The following is a 26,981-nucleotide window of genomic DNA, read 5'->3' on the forward strand; positions in this document are numbered from 1 at the left end:
GGCCCCCCCACACCCTCTAGCAGATCATTACATGAAGGAACCTTTTTAAAAAAAACAAGCGCATCCATGCTCACAGGTGTACACATGGGTGATCACACCCACAAACTACACCCTTTTTGGCTCCTACCTCAAAGCACACTGTGTTCTGTTGATCTTATGTGCTGCACAATAATGTTTAATATTTAGTATTTACTGTCATATTCCCATATATCATTGTGATGCTGTTTATTCTATTACTCTTGTTCTCTTCTGCTTGTTTTCTTTCTCAGCAGGTGATCCAGGTGATCGATATATGCATTTTTTATTTCTTTTTTTTTTCTGCTCATTCTGTTGGTTTTTGTTTTTTGCCCTTCTCCCCCGTCCCTCTTCTCAGCTGTTTCTCTTTCCCTCTTTCTTTCTCCCCTTCTTTCCCCCAGTCAAGTCTGTCCCGTATTCAGCAAGTGAAAATAAAATAAACAATAAAAGGTGAATCAAATGGACCATTACGGCAAGGCTGGGATGGTCAATTTGGTAAAGTAAATCCGTTGGGCATCTTTCTTTGCCTTTAGACAACAATTCTGATGGTAAAAGAGCCAAACGGGACAGGCAAAAAAAAAAGAAAAAAAGAAAAAAAAGAAGTGGCTTTAGATCTGACTCTTACAGACAGGCATGCATGTCTCAGGGTGATTACACACTAACACATTGTGATTAATCACACACATTTGTATACATTTTATTAACAAGATAAAAAAAAAACACTATACAAAATGTGTTTTTGTGACAGGCCGCTAGTAACAAAGTGCTTAAAGATTTCAAATTGGTTCTTTCCCAAGTTTTCTGTTATGTGTACACATATTCCTTGAATTAGGTGCTTTTTAATTCTCCAATAATGGTCAGTGCAAAGTGTTTACACAAACAAACAAACAAACAAGTGTTTACACAAACAAACAAACAAAAAACATTACTCAGAAAATGGTCAGGTACAAGAACTGGATTAAAAAGGATTGGAAAAAACAGATAATGTCCAATGAAATACTTTAGCGTGTGGCTCATGACTTTTGCACAGTACTGTAAATGTTATTAATAATGAAAGATATAAAGATGTAGCTTTCCCATTTTTAAAAAATTCCCATACACATTATTCTTTTCTTCTAGTGAAGGTGCCTCCTCCTTCAGACCTTAGGATAACTAATTTCTCAGACAGTGACATCACGGTGCGCTGGGAAGCTGCAGATGATGATGATGTTTCTTACCTCATTAAGTGGATCTCCCTAAGTGGAGGCGACCTGAGGCAGGTGGGGAAGAACTATTGAGTTGTTGGAGTACATATTATGAAATAAAAAATACAATATCTCAATAAACTGTTGTCCTGTGTCTTAAGGAGTATCAGATATCACTGTCTGCACTCTATGGAGATGGAGCTCAGAGTGAAGCTGTGGCCGTACGCTATAGCACCTGTGAGTCACACATTTTAACTATATCAGCTGCTGGTGGGAGCAGGCTCTCATGGATCTTTCTGGATATTTGCAGCGGGGACATGCTGGGGTCATTTTGGAGCAGGTTAATTTGTGTGCGCCACGTGTCATAATCAGTTTTGTTGTTAGGTCTGGGAACCTTACCGGAGAAGGTACGGAGTCTAACCTGGGACTGGATGTGTTTGACATCTTGCCTTCGTACGATATGCTCTACCACGACCTTCTGAATGTCAGGTGGATTCAAATCACTTACTGAAAGGGACGCACAGGCTTAAGCAGACAAAGAAGGAAATCGGGTAAACCCTCCAGCACTCATTTCTGTGTCCATTCTGGGCTAAAAACAAAAACACCTCATAACTACCTGTGGATGCTGGCTGAGCCTCTGAAGGTTGAGTGATATGTCATTAAGCAGGTAGTCAGAGTTCTCATTGATCAGTTCCTTGAGGGAAGTGTATCCACAGGCCTTACTGATGTCCTACATGGAGCTCAGCGCCGCCTGGCTCACCAGCAGTGTCTCCTCACCAGCTTTCTCCAGCACAGGATACAGCGAGGCCATCAACAAGGCACAGAAATTGCGGCCCACTGGCTGAGCACAGCAGGCGATTCCCCCGAGTTGGATGCACAGCTGACAGATGTTGCTGTTGAGCTAATGGATCATGGATGCAGATGTTGATGATGAAGGAATCACTTGGAGAGAGCTTGTATTTGAGTTGCTGGCATCACTGTTGTATATCGAGGGGAGTCTGGATGGACCGAGCAGCTACGCAAAGAGACAAAACCTGTGTTAAAGCACTGCTTTCTAACCACTTTTACACATGCACTGCAGCTCTGAAGTTTTCAAGATATTGTCCATGCACGTGAGAACGCAAATGTCTGACACAGTTAGATCAAACATTAAACAGCCTTTAGCCTTCCTGCTCCTGAGTGAAAGCCTGTATTATATCTGACTGTGCTCATGTGGGGATAAGACAGATTAGCCTTTTCTCAAAGTGAAGAGTGGGGGCCAATTTAGGATCTTCACTCAAATTTAAAATACAAGGGAAACTGATGTATTTCCTTAAATAAACAAAAACCACACAAGCGCTTATAAAATGCTCATCCTACCCAGTCATATGCAAAGTGTTAGAATCAACGTGTGATCCACCTGCCACTAAGAGATATTATTTCTCTTTGGTAGATGGAAAAAATGGAATCAAACTCACTGTCAGTAGCTACAACAGCACATTTGTTATAATATGATGAATCAAGCATTTAGATATTAAATAGTATTGAGGGAGACAGGATCAAATACAGTGGGGCAAAAAAGTATTTAGTCAGCCACCAATTGTGCACGTTCTCCCACTTAAAAATATGAGAGAGGCCTGTCATTTTCATCATAGGTATACCTCTAACTTGTCCGAGTTTTAAAGAACTGATTTGCAAATTATGGTGGAAAAGAAGTATTTGGTCACCTCATTTTTTGCCCCACTGCGTAATATACAAAGATATTTGTGGCAACTCGATGTGCTTTGTCCACTTTTATTATCGGATTGCTCTGTTAACCAAAGGGAATACCTCAGTTTATTGTATGTTTGACTATAATTTACAAAAAGACTAAAGCATCATTTCTTATCTTTTCTACAATAACTATCAAATGAACAAATGGAGAGTGCTCGCTCAAGTCATGGATCAAGTGACTTAAAGGGCCGTTTTCAAAGAAAACTAAAAGTGTATAAGCAACCAAGGAAGTGAGTCCTACCTGGCCACTGGACAACATTCAGTGACAGTGCACTTGCTGGCATCTCCGGTGGGCAGAGCCCTGATTCAGTAGGGTGAATAAGGGATCTTGTCTCCTCCGTACTTAATGAGAGTGGTGTATCTGTCAGTCATGTCTGGCACATAAAACACCAGGTAGGTCCCATCATGGCTGTCACAGATATCTGCTTCTTGGGCTTCCCCTCTGGGTCCTTCAGGAGAAAACAAAAACTGTTACCTAAATATCAATGCTTTGAATACATTATTGTGTGGTCCACGTTCATGCACTCACAGTGATCTGCACTGCCAGCAGTCCCTCACCTGCATCTTTGGCATCAATGGTGACCTTCACTGGCAGAGAGGTGGGCGCTCCAGTGGTGTTAAGGCCGGATCCACTTGCACGCACCTTGCTGGTATCATGGGTGGGCAGCACCTTCACCTTGTAAGGGCGGACCAAAGGGGAGAGAAGACAACTGGCTGTGGAATACAGTCTCACAAATGAAAGGAGCCTTATTTACAGAACCGAGTAAACCACGCAAAGAGTTTTCCATTTTCAAAGCTGGCCAGAGTGGAACACTGTAACATGTAACACCTAGAAGGTTCAGATGGGCCAATCTGTCCTTGGCCCACGCCGTGGTACCGGCCTGCTTCAAATCCACCTCCATCGTCCCGATACCCAAAAACTCCAACCCATCTTGCCTCAATGACTACCGCCCAGTAGCACTCACCCCCATCATCACTAAGTGCTTAGAGCAGCTGGTCCTAGCACACTTCAAATCCTGTCTCCCCCCCACCCTGGACCCCCACCAATTCGCATGCCGCCAGAACAGGAGCACAGAGGATGCAGTCTCTATCGCACTGCACTCTGTCCTCTCACACCTGGACAACAACAACACCTACGCCAGAATGCTGTTTATAGACTTCAGTTCAGCATTCAATACAATCCACCTCTCACAACTCATCAGGACACTGACAGACCTGGGTATCAGTTCCCTCATCTGCAAATGGTTACTGGACTTCCTGACCAACCGCCCCCAACATGTCCGGCTGGATAACCGCTGTTCATCTACAATCACAATGAACACCGGTGTACCACAAGGCTGTGTGATGAGCCCTTTTCTCTACTCCCTCTTCACCCACGACTGCAGACCTGCTGATGGTTCCAACACCATCATTAAGTTTGCAGATGACACCACGGTGATTGGCCTCATCAGTGACAACGATGAGGCCGCCTACAGGGAGGAGGTGGATCGTCTGGCTGAGTGGTGCGACACAAACAACCTGCTGCTTAACACTGAGAAGACCAAGGAGCTCATCGTGGACTACAGGAGGAATGCTGACCCACATCCACCCATCCACATTAAGGGGACGGCTGTGGAGCATGTGAGCAGCTTCAAGTTCCTGGGAGTCCACATCTCCGAGGATCTCACCTGGACGACCAACTGCTCCAAGCTGGTCAAGAAGGCTCACCAGCGCCTCTTCTTCTTGAGGACTCTGAGGAAGAACCACCTGTCCTGAGACATCCTGGTGAACTTCTATCGTTGCACCATCGAGAGCATCCTGACCAACTGTATAACAGTCTGGTACGGGAACTGCTCTGCCTCGGACCGGAAGGCGTTGCAGAGGGTCGTGAAAACTGCCCAGCGCATCGCCGGAGCACCACTTTCTGCCATGAAAGACATCTACAGGAAGCGGTGTCTGAAAAGGGCTGGGAAAATCATCAAAGACCCCAGTCACCCATCACACGGACTCTTCACCCTCCTTCCCTCTTGGAGGCGCTACAGGAGCCTCCGGACTAAGACCACCAGGTACCGGAACAGCTTCTTCCCCACAGCTGTCAGACTCCTGAACTCTGCCTCCTGACATCTGACCCACGTTAAAACATGGACACACACCCACAATGGACAACTGTACCCTCAAACACACAATAATAACATGGACTGAACCACCACTCACAACCACTAGCACTTTATATAGCCTCTGTAGAAACTATCTACACCCTCACTTATCTTAACTGCACTACTGTATAGCTCTGTGTAAATAATCATTCTGTACATTCGATAATTTTTAATCCTACAACTGTTTACAACTTGCATAGTTCCCATTTCTGTATAGCTGTATATCCCAGATTTCTGTAAAGTTATTTATTTCATATTCTGTATAGTTTTTCATATTTATATCCTGTTCATAGCCTGTACATACTTATAGTTATAGAACATTCACAACATACTTCATACCGTGTACATTATAACATACCATAATAGACCCATTTCTGTAATATACTTACATATCTATACTATTGCTAATATATATTGTAATATATCTATATCACTAAAGCACTTCTGGATGGATGCAAACTGCATTTCATTGCCCTGTACCTGTGCATGTGCAATGACAATAAAGTTGAATTCTATTCTATTCTATGGCTGCAGTACTTTGCTAATTTGGATCAAAAGTTTGGGGGGGGAAATGTAATTAAATCAAGTGATTGTAATGCTGTTACTTCCGTTGTGTAGTTAACCATCTATCATTTTAGATGTTTCATTAGCAGCCTGATGAAATTAGCTGTGTAGTTAGCCGACTTCTGCCATCCAAACAGATGAGGTGAATTATGCAGATCACTAGCACAGTACACAGATTACCACTTCTTATTCCAGCCAGACTTCAGGTACTTCATTCGAATCATGCAGTAACAACAAAGGTTTATTACTACTGGCTTTTTAAATTGTGCTTCTTCTGTTCTAGAAAAACAGAAACATGTGATCACAGGGTTTTGTTTTTTTCAATGACATTTGTGTTGGTTGTGTCGGTTGCAGGCAAACATTTATCATAATGGTTAGATATTAGGAAATAGCTTAAAATGTGTGCATATTTAACTTGTTGCACTGCCGTAGTGTTACCTGCGTGGGATCTCCTCATGAGCATATGACTGTACCCTGGATGATGATATGTGAGGAGCTTGAACTTGATTCGCTAACAGAAACGAATTTGGCTAGCTTAGCGCACATGTCTTGTGGCAAGATATATGCACTTAAATGTTTTAAGTCATTGGCTGTTCTGCCAAATTGCCACCAACCTGCAACTTTGTGAGCTGACTGTTTCGCGATTTTTGTGTTTTATACAACAAAAATAAAAGAAAAAGATGTACAGATCCAGGCTTTTCCTTTACTGTTGTAGTCGCATAGAATGACGTCACTGACACTGGTTTAATATGAAAACAAACTTTGCAAAAAAAAGAAAGAAGAAGAAGTGAGTCGGCGTGTCATCTTTATCGAGCACCATACATGTTTTGCCTCACATTAAAATTATTATTTTTCCTTTTCAAAAATAATTTATATTCAGAGAAGTCAAATATAGCAAATTTGTACGGCTTCCACGGCCGGTAGGTGGCGCAGAACACTTGCCGGCCCCTGGCAACTTGAAGCACAGACAGGCGCTGGTTCGAGTCGAGGCTCGAACACTTACACACTCACTCACACACTCACTGACTTCAAATCCTCTCTGTGTCTTCAGTCTGCTAGGGGGATTCCTGGTCTGCGCAGGGAATCCCAATCCTTTTTTTTTCTTTTCTTTTTTGGCCTGTTGGGGCCTGTATTTACAAAGCTGGGACTATCTCCGTTGTCATGGCTACCAAGAACAACGCCAGCTTGGGGGAGAGCGGAGAGCCGATAAGCAAACACTCATTCATCCTTTCTCCTCTTTCGTTTCACAGCTGCTGCGGTGGGAAACGCTGGGACTTGTGTGGCTATGCAGTTTTTGCATTGTTGGGAACTTTTAAGGACCAGCCTTGAATTTTACAGATTTGATAAGTGAAGCCTGGATATATAGTGAAGAGAGCTGGGATAATCTGGACAGAATCTGCAGGCTGCATCTCCAAATCACAAGTGGCTTTAGATCTGACTCTTACAGACAGGCATGCATGTCTCAGGGTGATTACACACTAACACATTGTGATCGATCACACACATTTGTATACATTTTATTAACAAGATAATAAAAAAAACACTATACAAAATGTGTTTTTGTGACAGGCCGCTAGTAACAAAGTGCTTAAAGATTTCAAATTGGTTCTTTCCCAAGTTTTCTGTTATGTGTACACATATTCCTTGAATTAGGTGCTTTTTAATTCTCCAATAATGGTCAGTGCACATTTTCTGATCCTGAGCATTTCTCAAACACAGGAGGGGAGAGCCTGAAACCATTTACCAAAGTCACATTAGCACTAGTGTTCAGCCTAAAAAATAGACAAGTTAAAAGTCATGCATTTGAGTCAATCATCCTTTTTTATTTTTTTATTATATTATTTGTTTATTTATTAAATTATTTTCGAGACACTGTTAGTTGTTAGAAGCCAATGTTTTAATGATAGGATATGTATGACAGTAATTAAACAACTTAAGATATCCAAGATTACCACAAAAACACAGAAATAAAAATCATAGAATCACAGAAAGCTTGTTTCTCTCCTGTTAGTCTATAGGCCCAGTTACCTTTTACTTTTCTGTGGTCAGTAGCCCTTCATGTCATATTCCGTCTCTATGTATAATATAGCATTACTAATACAATAACCTGTACGTAAATGAACTTCATTGTGTAATTGATGGCCGTTCCCAAAGTACTAGTCACTTAAAGTTTAAATTTCACATCTAAATTCTCATCTTTGAGCAACTAGAACTCTGAGCTATGAAATAAATGTAGTGAGGGTAAAAGTATCAAATCACATTCTCTGTTATACTATACATTTATTGTCTAAAAAACATTTTGCACTTTCCTCCTATAAAGGAACAAAGTGAGTGTTAAGTGTCGTTAGCTGTGGTACTTTATCTCTTCTATGATGTTGCTGCAGTGTCTGGTGGAGGCCCGACCAGCCTCACGGTTTCTGATGAGACTGCCGTTAGCATGGTGATTAGCTGGGTATCTCCCAATGCTCATGTCCTCCAGTATCGTGTGTCCTACACAGCATTGACTGGAGCTGATAGCCAGGGTCACACTGTGAGTGGGTTCTAGTCATTACATCTTCAATTCTGGCTTTCAGGCGGCTGTCATGTGTGAGAATTCCAGGAATTCCATAAGTCCCAAAACTTTAAATGAGTTTTGACTGTGTTGGGATGATGGTGTGGTTTGTTGTCTGCAGGTGCTGGTCCCTAGTGGGAAGAAGCAGGTGATGCTGGAGTCATTGCAGCCAGATACACGTTACAGCATCTTGGTCACCGCTGAGTACCACAACAGAGAAGGAGGCAGCGGTTCAGCTCAGGGCAAAACTGGGAGTCAAACAAGGGAAAGATGCCAAGACAGCTCAAGTTCAACTTGCAGTTAAGACTGACAGGCTTACATGCAAAAAGTGCAAATGTCCCATAACTTTACCCTTACAGGAGGATATGCAAACTTGAAGGTCTCCTCATATAGAAACATCAGGATTTTGGGCAGTATTGTTTCTACAGCACTACACATACAGTCATTTTGGTCCAGAGACACAGATTCCTTTCTCTGCATAATGATAGGCTCTCTGAACAATGAGACAGCAGCCAGTATCGGGCATCCCAGAACAGAGCTAGTTTTCTTGATCAACCTGTTCAGTTTCTTCCTGTCCCCAGTAGACCACACCATAAAACATGGACAATACCACCAAAGAGTCCTAGAAGGTCTCCAGGAGCTCTCCCTGCTCCCTTCCAAATCCCTTCCAAAAGATTTCTCTGTTGCAAATACAACCGTCTCTATCCTTTTGTGTACATGGACTCTCTGTTGTTACTCCAGACCAGTTTATTGGTCAGATCACTTATATGAGTCAGCTATCTTAATGCCCATTCTCTGGATGTTCACTGGTGTAGGTGGAGTCCACTACCTGCTCCTTGGTTTTCCGAGTGTTGATCTGGAAGTGGTTCTGCTGGCACCAGTTGGAAAAAGTCCTCAGTCAGTTCTCTGTATTCCCTGTTGTCTTGTTGTCAGTAAAGTACACAGTGAGGAGATGCTCTCATTGCCCACCCATTATTTTAAAATAGAGATAGCCTACATAGTTCATACATAAGAGAGACTGTTATGAGCCAATTAAGAGAAAGTGTTAAATGAGTTGTGGGCCACTGCTGGCACTGTCATCACATTGAAGGGTCACTTCAGTGTTCAAGTAGTATAAAAACAAACAAGAAAAAACCCACAAATATTTCAGAAAATGTAGTGTTTTGTTTGTTTGTCACTGAATAGTGTTGGAATAAAGTGTGAAAATTGTGAAGGATTAAAATATTCCAAGAGCTGAAATTATTTTACTAAAACACGTTTCAATCATATTTTATCAACACAAATTGCACAGGTTTATTGAATATGAATAACTTGTGTTAATTCAACTCAATTGTTTAAGCTCGTGCCAAAGCAAAACATCTGTGTGCAACCAATGTCCACTATTAACGGTTGGCGCCGCTTTGGAAGCAGAAACTGTTGGTTTGAAAGCCTTTAGTGTCTCCTTGTGGCGGGACTCTTATACTGCACTGTAAGATGTCGAGCAGTGTCAGCCGTATGCTAGAAAGTGATACATTAAAATTTCTGGGGTCACCATGAAGAGCTTACTTCCTTTATTGCTCAGTGTGTAAAATGTGGTACTTAACAGATTGAAAAGAAAAATGATGGCACCCTTGTAGTTCACACAAGTGGTGATGATTCAGGGTTTTAATTTTTAAGGTTTCATTTTTGAGCCATCATAAATTTTAAAACAGGAAAGTATACTATTTAACAAATGTTAAGACAAAGCTAATATAGCTGCTCATATATAACTACTTATAATTTGAAGACCAATGAGTAGACTTCCCAGAATGGAAACAGCACTCTTTGTGTGGTTTGAGAAAACAGTCAAGTTGTTAAGAACTATGACTGAGAAGAATCCGCCTGTGTACAGCAGTAGGCTGCCTTCCTAGAATTTGGATATCCTCCGTGCGCTCGTCTCTGCATTATGTGCATTACCTCTCTTGGAACGTTAAAACCACAGCAGCTTTTTATACTTTTTTTCATTCACTATCAGCTTACACGTAAAGTCTACTCTGAAGAAGATTATTCAAAACATGCAACACAGTCACCAATCCCAGCAAATTCACCCCTAAATCCGACTGTACAATACAGAAAACAAAAGAGCTACATCTCAGACTCTACAGGCTTCAGTTAGCATGTTAAATGTGAAAGTTCAGTTAGAAAAAGACTGAACAAAAATGGCCCGAGTTGAGCAGTTAAACAAAGTGACAAACATTGCTCTAAATAATACTCCCCTAATCCAAGTAGTCACCCAAACCAGGACGTGGATTTAGAGGCCTGAGGGCCATCTCACACATGTATTCAGAATAAAACAAGTTTAAATTAAAATTAAACAAATCAAAATCTTATGGACGTATCCCTTTTACATGTTGGTAAAATGTTTAGGATGACATGGAGATATAACACTCATGCACCGTGAAAATTATGAAGGTCTAAATATGTATCAAAGGGACTCACTGAACAAACGTACTTAAACCAGCTACTGTGACCATTGCGGCAGAGCAGAATGAATGATACTGATGGGTACTGTGAGGGTTTGTAGTTAAATTCCTGCTCTTACAGGATCAGTGAGTGTCTGTTTAAAGATTATTAACATACTTTTACATCACTATGGAACACCAGCATTTCTGCACAGGAGAGAACCACCTGCCTTAATCTACCATGATGCTCTGTGTTATGTTGTCATGGCAATATGAAGTCAAATAAATACAAATGTAGAAAGATGCACATTTGAAGGAGGACAAGAAGACAGCCAACTGGAAGAGCTTTTGAAGCAGGAAAACTTTTCTGGACTTCTCTTAATTTAACTGGAAATTTTGCTAATACAAGTCAAGGAGGAAACAAGGAGGCAGGTTGGATTATATCTGAGGACAGGACGCATGAAGGAGAAGCATGAGGAGAAAACAGCAGAGCGATGGTGCAGAGCTAATCGTGGATCAAGTCAAGGAAGCAAGCATCAAAACTGTGAGTAAACATAACACACAAAGAGTTACAAATTACTGTGCTGATTAAGGAAACATTAAATTGGGTTAGTTTGAAGTCTGGAGCTTAAGGTTTGTGGGTTCAGTTGGTCTCAAAATTGAGGAAAGACAAAAAAGGTTTCTTTTGAAAGGTTGTTGGAGGATTCTAACTGCCAGAAATATCTGGGTCTGCATCTGCTTTTATTTAAAAAACAAGTTGAATTTTATTTAGTCACATTGGAAAGGGAAGATTGGAGGATCAGGACAATAATGTGGCCAAATTTACTGTTTCCTTAATCAGAACAATAATTTTGATCTGAACTAGAAATGTTGAAATGGGTTATTTTCTTTCTTCTCTACTGATCACTGTGTTACATGTAGAGTTACTTGTCAGTCTACATTAATGTTAATGGTACTTTTAAAAAATAATGCAGTTTATTCATAATTTTGTAGAAAAAGGCTCTGCACCTGTGAAAAAAGAATAGGTATCCACACCCCCAAAATCACTGTAGATCAGAGTAGCTAAGCCCTGGTTAACTGCAATTATATTACAGGAGATGAAAAATATTGGAATGATTGAAAGAAACAAAGATTGCTTTAGGGTTTGAAGATTCAACTTTCTTATTGAAAGAGACGAAAACTAATCTATGTGTGACACTGAGAAAAAAACTGAAAGCTTAAAAGACCTGGACGTCCAACTGTTGTTATACAAATGTGCAAACTTGTTTTAATGACATTAGAAAGATAAATCAGATGTTTAAAAAGGTAATATATAAAAAAGATTTTTATATTACTTGAAAAAATGATGTTGGTTAGTGCGGCTGTATTTGGAAAAACTGCTGGGTCACTAGTAAGCTGAGATTTAATGTGATAAAATGAGGATAGGTAATATAATCTACACACTCGCTATTATTGTTGTAATCCATACACAAAGTTAATATTTTATAAAACATCAATCATGATTGGTGATCAATGCAAGTTTTAAGCAATAATATTTATTTGCATTCACAACTAATTTACAAAATATAAAAAAGAATCTTGTTTATTTAAGAAAACAAGACGTTTCTGACTGACTTCAAACTTTGAGCTGTAGAGGAGATTGATGAGCACGCAATAAAGTGAACTTTTTAGGGAGAGTTTGCCATCAACTCAATTTTTGATGATAGACAACCTAAAAAAATGAGCGTTTCTTGGACACTGATGTGTGGAAAGATCACATGATTATAAACCAGATGAAAATTGACTTCAAACTTTTGAGCTGTAGTGTAGATTGATTACAATGATAGCGTATAGTTATCTATTACAGAAGAATGTATAGAAGTATAAGGACAGAGAGACATTATTTAATGTAATATCACATGAAGTTACAAGTACTTTGCTAAGCAAAATTAAATGAGGTTAGGTTGGAACTTGAGACGTTTACACAAAAGGTTCAGTTGGTGATGCATGAAAGAAAATTAATTCCTTCTAAAAATCTTTTGGAGAATTCTGATGGTAAGAAATGAAAAATATTCAAAGAGTGAAACTGTTAAAAAAGTGAAGGTTTTGTGCAGCTGGGTGTTGCAGCCCCTTTAGAGGAAAATGTCAACTTGCTTTAATGAGGTTAAAAACAAAACCTGGGACGATCCAGACACATTTATTGTTTCTTTAATCACCACAATAGTTTGAATTTGTGCTAAAATCTCTTAAAAAGCTGTTTTGAGTGATAAGTTTGGCTTTAATGTGTTAAATTTGCATTAGATAAGACAATGTACCACTGAACACAGGAGGGATTATTGCTGAAAATGGGTCTCTGAACACCTCTGTAGATATTCTATTCAAAATCATTCATGATTTGTGATCAGTGTTAATATTAAGCATTTATATGATTATTTACTCTTTTGATTAATTGCTGTGATTCAACATGAGACCAAATGTGAGTCTATTCAGAAAACAAGACATTTCTAATTCACCTCAGACTTTTGAGCTGTAGTCTACATTGTAATTATAGTGTACGGTTATTGATTAGAGAAGATGATATGAGACTATCAGGAGAGACTGTTAAAAAGTTATGAGCTGTCTTGATGCAGAGAAAGTGGAGTTTGTCATCCTTGAGCTGCTGCCAAGATAGGCATCAGGTAGGATTGAATGATGCTCTGGCTCTGTGGTCAAGTTCAGACATAGGCTTTAAGCAAGCATGAGCCACTGATAAGCGTGATAGATTAATAAGCATGTATAAAGTGGACTTGTTAAACAGCTCTGATAGGAGAAAGTCAATGAGCACGCAATAAAGTGGACTTGTTAGGGCCAGTTTACCATCAGCCTTGCTAAAGTTGAACTTCATTTGTATTTAAAAACAGACTTTAAACAAAATTCTTATTTGAAACTGGTGATGAAATCCAGGTCAGACACAGTTACATACAAACATACAGTACACACTACTGCTCAAAAGTCCCTGCTTTTAATAGGAAATTGGCTTTAATGTAATATCACATGAAGTTTATCAGTAATGTTTTCACAGCTTTAATCAAATCATTCATCATCCATAAGTTGTGATGGAAAAATGTCTGCAAGTGTGCAGGAGCCCATTTTTAGAGACAATCAGTCCTGTGTTATAATGTTAATTGAAGTCAAAGGAGCTTGCAAAGAAAAGCATCTGGACTTCTTTAAGTTACTTGAAGACGTTTCACCTCTCATCCGAGAAGCTTCTTTAGTTCTGAGGTCAAATGGTGGAGAGTCCCAGATATAAACCTAGTGGGAGTAACCCCCCCACAGAGGGACAAAAGGACCCCCTGATGATCCTCTAATCGCCTGAACCAAGGTGTGAAACTGGGTGTGGGTCCCAATCAGTCACAGTTTCGGGTGTGTTCATTGTGAAACCTGGCCCCACCTTATCATGCGAATTCCTGAGATCAGATGGCCCAGGATGTGAGTGGGCATTAAGGCGTCTGGGAAGGGATCTCAAAACTGGATTATAGATGGAAGAGAGTTGGTGTCGTAAACCACCGCCTCTGTTCAAAGATGGTCGCTCACAGTGGACATATATGGCTTCTTTCACTCCTCTTTCAAACCATCTGTCCTCTCTGTCCAAAATGTGAACATTGGCATCCTCGAAAGAGTGTCCTTTATCCTTAAGATGCAGATGGACTCCTGAGTCTTGTCCTGTGGAGGTGGCTCTTCTTAGTGTTGTGCCATGCGCTTGTGAAGTGGCTGTTTGGTCTCTCCAATGTAGAGGTCTGGGCATTCCTCGCTGCACTGTACAGCATACACCCCATTGTTAAGTCTGTGTTTTGGCGTTTTGTCTTTCGGGTGAACCAGTTTTTGTCTGAGCGTGTTGCTGGGTCTGAAATGCACTGGGATGTCATGCTTGGAGAAAACTCTCCTGAGTTTTTCTGATACACCGGCTACATAGGGGATGACAATGTTGTTGCGTCTGTCTTTCTTATCCTCCCTCGCTGGTGTCTGATCTTCTTTTCTGTGCCTCTTTGCTGACTTTAAGAACGCCCATTTAGGATAGCCGCACGTTTTGAGTGCTTCCTTTACTTGTGTGTGTTCCTTCTTTTTTCCTTCAAGCTTAGAGGGAACATGTTCTGCCCGGTGGTGTAGGGTCCTAATTACTCCAAGTTTGTGTTCCAGAGGGTGATGGGAGTCAAAGAGGAGGTACTGGTCCGTGTGTGGGCTTCCGGTAAACTTCGATGTTGAGGTTGCCGTTCTCTTCAATGTGCACGGCGCAGTCCAGGAAAGGCAAACAGTCATCCTTTGTGTCTTCCCTGGTGAACTTGATGTTCTTATCCACAGCGTTAATGTGCGCAGTGAAGGATTCCACTTCTTGTGTCTTGATTTTGACCCAGGTGTCGTCTACATATCTGTACCAGTGGCTGGGTACTCTTCCTTTGAAAGAGCCAAGAGCCTTCCTTTCCACTTCCTCCATGTAAAGGTTGGCTACAATAGGTGACACGGGGGAGCCCATGGCACAGCCATGTTTTTGTCTGTAAAAGCCTTCGTTGTATTTGAAATATGTAGTGGTGAGGCAGAGGTCTAACAGTGTGCAAATCTGATCGGGTGTGAAGTTGGTCCTGTCCTCCAAGGAGCTGTCTTCTTGTAGTCGTTTTCTGACAGTCTCCACGGCCTCCGTGGTGGGTATGCAAGTGAAGAGAGAGACTACATCAAAGGACACTATGGTTTCATCTGGATCCAGGGTAAGTTTCTGGACCTTGTCGGTGAAGTTCTTGATGTGGTGTGGGGTGTTCCCCACGAGAGGAGCAAGGATGGTAGCATGGTGTTTAGCAATGTTATAAGTGGCTGAGTTTATGCTACTGACTATGGGTCTGAGTGGGACAGCTTCCTTGTGGATTTTAGGAAGTCCGTAAATGCAGGGTATGGCATCCCCTGGGTAAAGGCGGTGATATGTAAGGCGGTCAATAATTTTGTCCTTTTCAAAGTCTTGAAGGCAAGCTATAACTTTCTTTTTGTAGCTGCTTGTGGGGTCTCACTTTAAGGCTTCGTAGGTATTGTTGTCACTGAGGAGAGTAGTGATCTTTGTATGGTAATCTGTAGTGTTTAGGACCACGGTGCATCTTCCCTTATCAGCTGGTAAAACAGTGATGTTGTGGTCTTTGCTCAGGGAAGCGACAGCCTTCTTTTCCTGTATTGTGAGGTTGGATGGAGGGACTTTGGCACTGGAGAGCGTGGCTGAGACTTTCATCCTGATTTGCTCTGCTTCTGTCTGTGATAATTTATTAATCCGTATGGCAGATTCTGTGGCTGTGATGAGGTCCACTATGGGCAACTGTTGTGGAGAAATGGCAAAATTGAGTCCTTTGGCTAATACTCTCTTTTCAGGTTCAGTGAGAATCCTGTCTGAAAAGTTCTTAACCCATTTCTCCTGACTGACTTCAGGTGTGTTTTCTTCTCTGGGTTGTGTAGGTTCAGGATGAGGAGTGTGTGTTTTTGAAAGCAAGGTGTGAAATTTCCTGCGTTGTCTTTCTTTTCCTCTAGAGTGTTGCGCCCGCTGAGCCTTGTCCACAAACTTGTAAACCTCTTCTAAGATTGGAGAGGGTAGAAGGGTTTCCAGTTCCTGCAGGGTCTGGCTGATCTTGATCTGGAGGGCATCTATAGTGAAATGGACCTGTCTTATCCTTTCACTTAAAAGGTGATTTTGTGCTCTCTGTAGAATCAAGTCTGCTCTGTATCCCCTGACAGTGGATCCAAGGTGCAGGCTCTTAGGAACAACTCTGCATTGTCTACATCTTAGGTTGAAACGGAGATGGTTCCTATAATCCGCTAGTTTCCTTGATTCCCTTTCATACTCCTGCACCAGTTGAAGGGTGTTCCACCCAAAATGTACGGCAATATGTCTGTGAAGGTTCTCAGTCATCCAGGTCATCGTAGTCAAAGGAGCTTGCAAAGACCCCCTGATGATTTGATTAGAGGATCATCAGGGGGTCCTTTTGTCCCTCTGTGGGGGGTTACTCCCACTAGGTTTATATCTGGGACTCTCCACCATTTGACCTCAGAACTGAAGAAGCTTCTCGGTTGAGAGGTGAAACATCTTCAAGTAACTTAAAGAAGTCCAGACGCTTTTCTTTGCAAGCTCCTTTGACTACGATGACCTGGATGACTGAGAACCTTCACAGACATATTGCCGTACATTTTGGGAGAGACACCCTTCAACTGGTGCAGGAGTATGAAAGGGAATCAAGGAAACTAGCGGATTATAGGAACCATCTCCGTTTCAACCTAAGATGTAGACAAAGCAGAGTTGTTCCTAAGAGCCTGCGCCTTGGATCCACTGTCAGGGGATACAGAGCAGACTTGATTCTACAGAGAGCACAAAATCACCTTTTAAGTGAAAGGATAAGACAGGTCCATTTCACTATAGATGCCCTCCAGATCAAGATCAGCCAGACCCTGCAGGAACTGGAAACCCTTCTACCCTCTCCAATCTTAGAAGAGGTTTACAAGTTTGTGGACAAGGCTCAGCGGGCGCAACACTCTAGAGGAAAAGAAAGACAACGCAGGAAATTTCACACCTTGCTTTCAAAAACACACACTCCTCATCCTGAACCTACACAACCCAGAGAAGAAAACACACCTGAAGTCAGTCAGGAGAAATGGGTTAAGAACTTTTCAGACAGGATTCTCACTGAACCTGAAAAGAGAGTATTAGCCAAAGGACTCAATTTTGCCATTTCTCCACAACAGTTGCCCATAGTGGACCTCATCACAGCCACAGAATCTGCCATACGGATTAATAAATTATCACAGACAGAAGCAGAGCAAATCAGGATGAAAGTCTCAGCCACGCTCTCCAGTGCCAAAGTCCCTCCATCCAACCTCACAATACAGGAAAAGAAGGCTGTCGCTTCCCTGAGCAAAGACCACAACATCACTGTTTTACCAGCTGATAAGGGAAGATGCACCGTGGTCCTAAACACTACAGATTACCATACAAAGATCACTACTCTCCTCAGTGACAACAATACCTACGAAGCCTTAAAGTGAGACCCCACAAGCAGCTACAAAAAGAAAGTTATAGCTTGCCTTCAAGACTTTGAAAAGGACAAAATTATTGACCGCCTTACATATCACCGCCTTTACCCAGGGGATGCCATACCCTGCATTTACGGACTTCCTAAAATCCACAAGGAAGCTGTCCCACTCAGACCCATAGTCAGTAGCATAAACTCAGCCACTTATAACATTGCTAAACACCATGCTACCATCCTTGCTCCTCTCGTGGGGAACACCCCACACCACATCAAGAACTTCACCGACAAGGTCCAGAAACTTACCCTGGATCCAGATGAAACCATGGTGTCCTTTGATGTAGTCTCTCTCTTCACTTGCATACCCACCACGGAGGCCGTGGAGACTGTCAGAAAACGACTACAAGAAGACAGCTCCTTGGAGGACAGGACCAACTTCACACCCGATCAGATTTGCACACTGTTAGACCTCTGCCTCACCACTACATATTTCAAATACAACGAAGGCTTTTACAGACAAAAACATGGCTGTGCCATGGGCTCCCCCGTGTCACCTATTGTAGCCAACCTTTACATGGAGGAAGTGGAAAGGAAGGCTCTTGGCTCTTTCAAAGGAAGAGTACCCAGCCACTGGTACAGATATGTAGACGACACCTGGGTCAAAATCAAGACACAAGAAGTGGAATCCTTCACTGCGCACATTAACGCTGTGGATAAAAACATCAAGTTCACCAGGGAAGACACAAAGGATGACTGTTTGCCTTTCCTGGACTGCGCCGTGCACATTGAAGAGAACGGCAACCTCAACATCGAAGTTTACCGGAAGCCCACACACACGGACCAGTACCTCCTCTTTGACTCCCATCACCCTCTGGAACACAAACTTGGAGTAATTAGGACCCTACACCACCGGGCAGAACATGTTCCCTCTAAGCCTGAAGGAAAAAAGAAGGAACACACACATGTAAAGGAAGCACTCAAAACGTGCGGCTATCCTAAATGGGCGTTCTTAAAGTCAGCAAAGAGGCACAGAAAAGAAGATCAGACACCAGCGAGGGAGGATAAGAAAGACAGACGCAACAACATTGTCATCCCCTATGTAGCCGGTGTATCAGAAAAACTCAGGAGAGTTTTCTCCAAGCATGACATCCCGGTGCATTTCAGACCCAGCAACACGCTCAGACAAAAACTGGTTCACCCGAAAGACAAAACACCAAAACACAGACTTAACAATGTGGTGTATGCTGTACAGTGCAGCGAGGAATGCCCAGACCTCTACATTGGAGAGACCAAACAGCCACTTCACAAGCGCATGGCACAACACAGAAGAGCCACCTCCACAGGACAAGACTCAGCAGTCCATCTGCATCTTAAGGATAAAGGACACTAGAGCAGGGCGATATGGCCAAAAATATTTATCACGATATATATTTGAAAATTTGCGATAACGATATAACTGACGATATAATTGATGCGAGACAAAATACAACTCCACAACATTACTAGAGCAAAAAGACAACCTTCCATTTATTTTCACTTAAAGAAGAAGCTGGTTTTTATGTACATTAAAGCTTTATAAAAAATTTAACAATGCAAATGCAAATTCCTTGCTGAAAGTTTAACCAAAAGGCATTTCCAGTAGAAATGTGCTGACATATCCTGAGCATAACCATGTATAATATCCACTGAAGTTAAAAAGAGGTGCATTGCAACATTAAACTGCAGTGTGCAGTACGTATTTTTCGGACCATAAGGTGCACGGGATTATAAGGCACATTAAGCGAAACAAAGCAGTCAGATAACTCAAACTTTATTAAACTCATTCTTCTTGCTTCCTCCACTTCTGTACCATCCATCCATTCGCTTCCGCTTATCCTTTTTCAGGGTCGCGGGGGGCGCTGGAGCCTATCCCAGCTGTCATAGGGCGAGAGGCGGGGTATACCCTGGACAGGTCGCCAGTCTGTCGCAGGGCCAACACACAGGGACAGACAACCATTCGCGCTCACATTCACTCGCACATTCACACCTAGTGGCAATTTGGATTTTCCAGTTAACCTATCCCCACAAGCTGCATGTCTTTGGACGGTGGGAGGAAGCCGGAGTACCCGGAGGGAACCCACGCAAACACGGGGAGAACATGCAAACTCCACACAGAGAGACCCCGGCCTGATGTTGGAATTGAACTCAGGACCTTCTTGCTGTGTAGCAACAGTGCTAACCACCGTGCCACCGTGCTGCCCACTTCTGTACCATTGATTCATTAATATTGAATTCTCTGGCAGCTGCTCTATTCCCATGTTGTTGCAGTATATTAATAACTAACCTCGTATTGTGGATGGATTATCTCAGTTGTTCTCCTGACTGATGTTTGGTCCGTTTACAGCATCCTGCCATGCGATTGCATTTGTCTCTAACTATCAGGAACCTTAACATAAATTTTTATAAGTGGAAAAGTGTTAGTGTTCGTCCTCCAGCTTCACTGTTTATGTTATGCTAACATAGCTGTGTCGCTAGCGATCACGTAGCACATGATTATATACCAGCTAGCCCAACTTCAGTAACCCTACAAACGTCACTGCTGTTTAGTTTCCTGTCTTCATTTATGTTGGAAGTGATAGCAGAGCTGTACGTTTGAATTTTTTCAGAAATCTCTCAGTCAGAACATGCTATATCATGCTTAGGTAACTAGCGAAACTAGCGAGCTAACTTCCGCTAGCTTCCTGCTAACTTCTAACTCCGTTAAATGTAATAAATTTTTTTTCATGGATGCCTGGAAGTTAAACTTCATAGTTACACTTGGTAAAGCAGCAACGCTGATTGTTTTATTAAAGATGAAAGAATTTAGACAGTTTTTAACTCTCAGTGATGCTGCAGTGTTCGTTTGACCTGAAAAAGACGGAGTTTAGGACCCAGATTACTCCCAGATTTAAGAGCATCTTAGTCCGACAAATACGACAATAACGACGGCAGCTTGCATGTTCTGCAAAAAAATGTGCTTTGTCGTGTATCTGACGGACAAACACCAAACCAGTTCCACATCACTGAAGTTGCACCATTTTTACAAACCAATTCTGGTTCATTTGTTTCACTCAACAATCAGCCATGTGCGTATGGAAACAAAGGCACTGCGCATGCGCGTTTTACTCATATTCTATCGCGATATTTCATTTTCCTATCGTTGCCTAACAATATTACCGGTATTACCGTGAACGGTATAATATGGCCCAGCCCTAAAGGACACTCTTTCGAGGATGCCAATGTTCACATTTTGGACAGAGAGGACAGATGGTTTGAAAGAGGAGTGAAAGAAGCCATATATGTCCACTGTGAGCGACCATCTTTGAACAGAGGCGGTGGTTTACGACACCAACTCTCTGCCATCTATAATCCAGTTTTGAGATCCCTTCCCAGACGCCTTAACGCCCACTCACATCCTGGGCCATCTGATCTCAGGAATTCGCATGATAAGGTGGGGCCAGGTTTCACAATGAACTCACCCGAAACTGTGACTGATTGGGACCCACACCCAGTTTCACACCTTGGCTCAGGCGATTAGAGGACCATCAGGGGGCCCTTTTGTCCCTCTGTGGGGGGGTTACTCCCACTAGGTTTATATCTGGGACTCTCCACCATTTGACCTCAGAACTGAAGAAGCTTCTCGGATGAAAGGTGAAACGTCTTCAAGTAACTTAAAGAAGTCCAGACGCTTTTCTTTGCAAGCTCCTTTGACTACGATGACCTGGATGACTGAGAACCTTCACAGACAATGTTAATTGAAGTTTATCAGGTCAGATGACCAATAGATGATAAGAAATATACTCTTACTAATTATTAGAGTTACAAGTACTTTGCTAAGCAAAATTAAATGAGGTTAGGTTGGAACTTGAGACGTTTACATAAAAGGTTCAGTTGGTGATGCATGAAAGAAAATTAATTTCTTCTAAAAATCTTTTGGAGAATTCTGATGGTAAGAAATGAAAAATATTCAAAGAGTGAAACTGTTAAAAAAGTGAAGGTTTTGTGCAGCTGGGTGTTGCAGCCCCTTTAGAGGAAAATGTCAACTTGCTTTAATGAGGTTAAAAACAAAACCTGGGACGATCCAGACACATTTATTGTTTCTTTAATCACCACAATAGTTTGAATTTGTGCTAAAATCTCTTAAAAAGCTGTTTTGAGTGATAATTTTGGCTTTAATGTGTTAAACTTGCATTAGATAAGACAATGTACCACTGAACACAGGAGGGATTATTGCTGAAAATGGGTCTCTGAACACCTCTGTAGATATTCTATTCAAAATCATTCATGATTTGTGATCAGTGTTAATATTAAGCATTTATATGATTATTTACTCTTTTGATTAATTGCTGTGATTCAACATGAGACCAAATGTGAGTCTATTCAGAAAACAAGACATTTCTAATTCACCTCAGACTTTTGAGCTGTAGTCTACATTGTAATTATAGTGTACGGTTATTGATTAGAGAAGATGATATGAGACTATCAGGAGAGACTGTTAAAAAGTTATGAGCTGTCTTGATGCAGAGAAAGTGGAGTTTGTCATCCTTGAGCTGCTGCCAGGATAGGCATCAGGTAGGATTGAATGATGCTCTGGCTCTGTGGTCAAGTTCAGACATAGGCTTTAAGCAAGCATGAGCCACTGATAAGCGTGATAGATTAATAAGCATGTATAAAGTGGACTTGTTAAACAGCTCTGATAGGAGAAAGTCAATGAGCACGCAATAAAGTGGACTTGTGAGGGCCAGTTTACCATCAGCCTTGCTAAAGTTGAACTTCATTTGTATTTAAAAACAGACTTTAAAGAAAATTCTTATTTGAAACTGGTGATGAAATCCAGGTCAGACACAGTTACATACAAACATACAGTACACACTACTGCTCAAAAGTCCCTGCTTTTAATAGGAAATTGGCTTTAATGTAATATCACATGAAGTTTATCAGTAATGTTTTCACAGCTTTAATCAAATCATTCATCATCCATAAGTTGTGATGGAAAAATGTCTGCAAGTGTGCAGGAGCCCATTTTTAGAGACAATCAGTCCTGTGTTATAATGTTAATTGAAGTTTATCAGGTCAGATGAGCAATAGATGATAAGAAATATACTCTTACTAATTATTAGAGTTACAAGTACTTTGCTAAGTGTAACCACGGTAACTTCTGACCCCACTTCCGCCAGTCCCTTTATTGTGGCGGGAATGAATCCTGTATAAGTTCCGGGTCAATCAGCTGCATGTCCCTGCTCCTCTGGCTGCTGTTGTCCCTGTGGTTGGCGTACTTGTCAGATATCGACAAATTTTGCACTACAGGCCAGTTGACAGCGTGCAATAACCCGGCCAATTCATTCATCTTTACACTACCTCACACTCGACTCAACGGTGAGTTATTTGTTTGTTTGTTTTGTCACAATTAATGTACATGCGGAGCCGCGATCGCACATCCTACAATGCCGGTAAGCTAATGCTAGGCTAGCGACAGTAAGTGCAATTACTAGTGTCATCTATTGAATATTGTTGTTTTTGTTTATTCCATTATGGCCGAATGTTGGCTTAACGTATCTAGAGTTGAACGAGTGATTTGATTTTTGTAGTTTTGTCCGTTTTGGATGTTTTTTGTTACTTTTCTGATGAAATGCCGAAACGGCCTATGAGATTTTGCATTGAGTTAAATTCCATTTACATTATTGAATCTGTTGCGCAACACCTGTGATTAAATGAGTTTTGTAAATATATTTGATTAACTTTGGATAATATTTATTAGCTTTAACGCTGATATACTTTGATGGGACCCATGAGAATGTCTTTCTAGAATAGTATTTAGAATGACATTCATTATAAGAGATGATGGTTTATTGATTGTTGTATGAAACGTGGCATTGATTACTTGACTTTGTTATTTATGGATTTATGGATTTATTTTGTCACAGCAGTAGAATGCTGTTTCATTTTCTTCTGTGAATGATAATTTCTGTTTTTTGACCTTGTTTAGGTCAGGTTTTTTTTTGTTCTCCCGCGATCAGCCCTGATCAGCGCGAGATGGCGAGCCACCCGACCACCGCTACGTTGCGGTAGGAATTGTGAACCTATGGACTGAATCACAAATTGTTGACACATGACCTATCACAGGTCCATGGAACTAAACTAAATCACATACTGGACTACACCTCATCCCACCTCCTTTTGGAACCTAATAAGCTGTTTTGTATTGTCAACATTATTTTTGTTTGTGATATATATGCACATGTTTTTATTTCTTTTGTACATCCGTCTATACACTTCTCATAACAAACATTATATATTTGAGCTCTACTTTTGTTTCCTGTGTTTTATTCACACCCTCAGGCTCCATAGTCGAATCTTATTCTGATAGCTCATTGTCTATGAGGCTGCAGTCAGGCGCCCTGGTCCTTTAACCGCGTTACATAAGCAAAACTAAATGAGGTTAGGTTGGAACTTGAATTGTTTACATAAAAGGTTCAGTTGGTGATGCATGAAAGAAAATAAATTTCTTCTAAAAATCTTTTGGAGAATTCTGATGGTAAGAAATGAAAAATATTCAAAGAGTGAAACTGTTAAAAAAGTGAAGGTTTTGTGCAGCTGGGTGTTGCAGCCCCTTTAGAGGAAAATGTCAACTTGCTTTAATGAGGTTAAAAACAAAACCTGGGATGATCCAGACACATTTATTGTTTCTTTAGTTTAAGTGGTTTAATTTAAGTCAATGAGCAAAGTGGACTTGTTAGGCAGAGTTCGCTGTCAGGGTTTAAACACTCCAACTTAATTTTGATGATAGACACAGCTTAAAAAAAAAAAAGAGCATTTTGTTGACACTGATGACATAATCCTGATCAGATACAGACAGACACATGCATACAACACACACTACTGCTCAAAATTTTGTGGTCAGATTCAAACATTCTCCTTTTATTAATAATTCACATTTACTTTAACATAATATAACAAAACGGTTATCAGAAATGTTTTCACAGATGTGTGTTTAATGAATCATTTATGTTAAATCACCCATGATGTATTAGGAAATGTCTACACAGTTATACATGGGCCCATTTCTAGTAACAATCACTCCTATGTTGACAGATCACATGGTTCTAAACCAGGAACACATCTGATTTAATCAGATTACAAACATCATCCATTACAAACTTCAACAACTTACTGTTTTTAATCCGCACAATGATTTCGGTTCGTGCTGATATCTTTGGAAAAAGGTTTCTTGACTGACAAGTTGAGATCTAACATTAAAAACTGACATCTGGTAACACGATGTACCAAATGAAAATGGGCCTCTGTAGATGTCATGGTTCTCTTGCCCTCTTTTGCTGGCCTGCTTCTTTCTCCCTCTCCTCTTTCGGTGTATGCCTGTGTTGTTGTCCGTGTGCTTGTCTTTTTTAGGGGATGCTCCTCCACCTTCCTGTCCCTCAGTCACTTGTGAACAATCAGCTGATTACTCGCCTGTTCCTCATGAGGTCTTCATGCTGGCTTCTAAACAACCAGATCTTTGCATTACCAAGGTAACGTATCATGCCACAGTCATGTCACATTTTCCATCAGTTCTTGCTTTTGCTCACTCTCTGTTTCTGTGCAGACCTGTGCAAATCCGCCACCATCTCCTCATTGAATGACTGGCGACCTGTAGCCCTGACCCCCATCGTGAGCAAATGCTTCGAGAAGTTGATCAGGGACTTCGTTTGCTCTGCACTACCCGACTCACATTGGACCCTTTGCGGATGACACTACAGTGGTGAGTCTTATCACCAAAAGTGATGAGACGGCCTACAGGGAGGAGGTCAGCACCCTGACCCACTGGTGTCAAGACAACCATCTCACCCTCAACGTTGCAAAGCCAAAGGAGTTGATAGTGGACTTCCGGAGGTGCAAAGAAGTACACACCCCCATCACCATCAACGGCGCTGCTGTGGAGAGAGTGAGCAGCTTCCGGTTCCTTGGTGTACATCTGGCTGAGGATCTTACGTGGTCAGGACACATAAACAAAACAGTGAAGAAGGCGCAGCAGCGCCTCTTCTTTCTCAGGAGACTGAAAAGATTCGGCATGAGCCCCCGCATCCTCAGGATCTTCTATCGCTGTGCCATTGAGAGCATCCTCACTAGATGTATGGCAACAGCACCGCTTACAACCGCAAAGCTCTCCAGCGAGTAGTGCGGTGTTCTGAACGGATAATTGGAGGTGAGCTTCCCTCCCTCCAGGACATCTACAGGAAGCGGTGCCTGAGGAAAGCGGGGAGGATCATCAAGGACTCCAGTCACCCCAGCCATAAACTGTTCAGACTACTTCCACTAGGAAGGAGGTTCTGCAGTATCCGGTCCCGAACCAGCAGACTGAGAGACAGCCTTTTCCATCAGGCCATCAGACTGCTGAACACTTCATAGACACCTCAGCTTCACTACTGGAACTTCAACATTATGCACTCCACACTGTATATAAATGCCACTTGTTTTGCACATGTCTAACTACCAACCTCTGTATATTTTATATATTTTATTGTTTACTCTATTTCATTTGTATAATATATATATGTATAATATATATGTGTGTGTGTGTATATATGTATGTATGTGTGTATGTGTGTGTGTGTATATATATGTATGTATATATATATATATATATATATATATATATATATATATATATATAACTCTCAGATTTAGCCATTCTTATATTTTGCTTGTTCTTATGGTATTGTATTTTTGCACACCTCAGTTCCTTGTGAAGCTCGCACACAAGAATTTCACTCGCATGTATTGTACCAGTGTACCTCCACATGTGATGTGACAATAAAAGTGATTTGATTTAAAAGGAGATGGGGGTCAGGGTGTCAGCACCCCTGGCCACTTTACCAGTGTTTTTCCAATGTGGGGGGTTTACTGTAGAAATTGGATGCCAGAGACTATAACTGTAACTGCTGTGTGAAACTCTTCAGATCAGCCTTTAGAGTAGGACTGCACAGGATGCAGTGTGCTGATCTCCAGATGCATCTGTAAGGAAGATGGGCAATAAAAGGATTGTGTGAAATTTGGAAACATCTCTGCGTGATCTCTACCAAGACAAAAAGAATCAGAGAGACCGACGTTGTCTCAACAACACTTAGTAGATATTCCACTAAATCTCATTTGTGATTTATGATAAATGTTACCATTAATTATTTATATTTCTTTACGCTTCTGAATAATTTAGTAAAACATCAAAAAGATTTTTACTAAGATAAGACATTTCTAATTCTCTACAAACTTTTGAGCTGTAGTCCAGATTGCAATAATAGTGTATGGTTATTGTTTATAGCAGATGAAACAGAAGTATCAGG

At 41.3% G+C, this 26,981-nt stretch overlaps 1 long non-coding RNA gene across 1 annotated transcript; it reads left to right on the forward strand.

The window, feature by feature from the left end:
* Positions 1–22,631: 22,631 nt before the first annotated feature.
* On the forward strand, positions 22,632–26,226 carry LOC106675160 (uncharacterized). Its single transcript, XR_013100522.1, has 3 exons — positions 22,632–23,022; positions 23,633–25,172; positions 25,247–26,226. It is a non-coding gene; the product is annotated as an uncharacterized LOC106675160 (long non-coding RNA).
* Positions 26,227–26,981: the final 755 nt, after the last annotated feature.

The sequence above is a fragment of the Maylandia zebra genome, linkage group LG10, assembly GCF_041146795.1.
Source record: "Maylandia zebra isolate NMK-2024a linkage group LG10, Mzebra_GT3a, whole genome shotgun sequence".
Taxonomy (NCBI): Eukaryota; Metazoa; Chordata; class Actinopteri; order Cichliformes; family Cichlidae; genus Maylandia; species Maylandia zebra.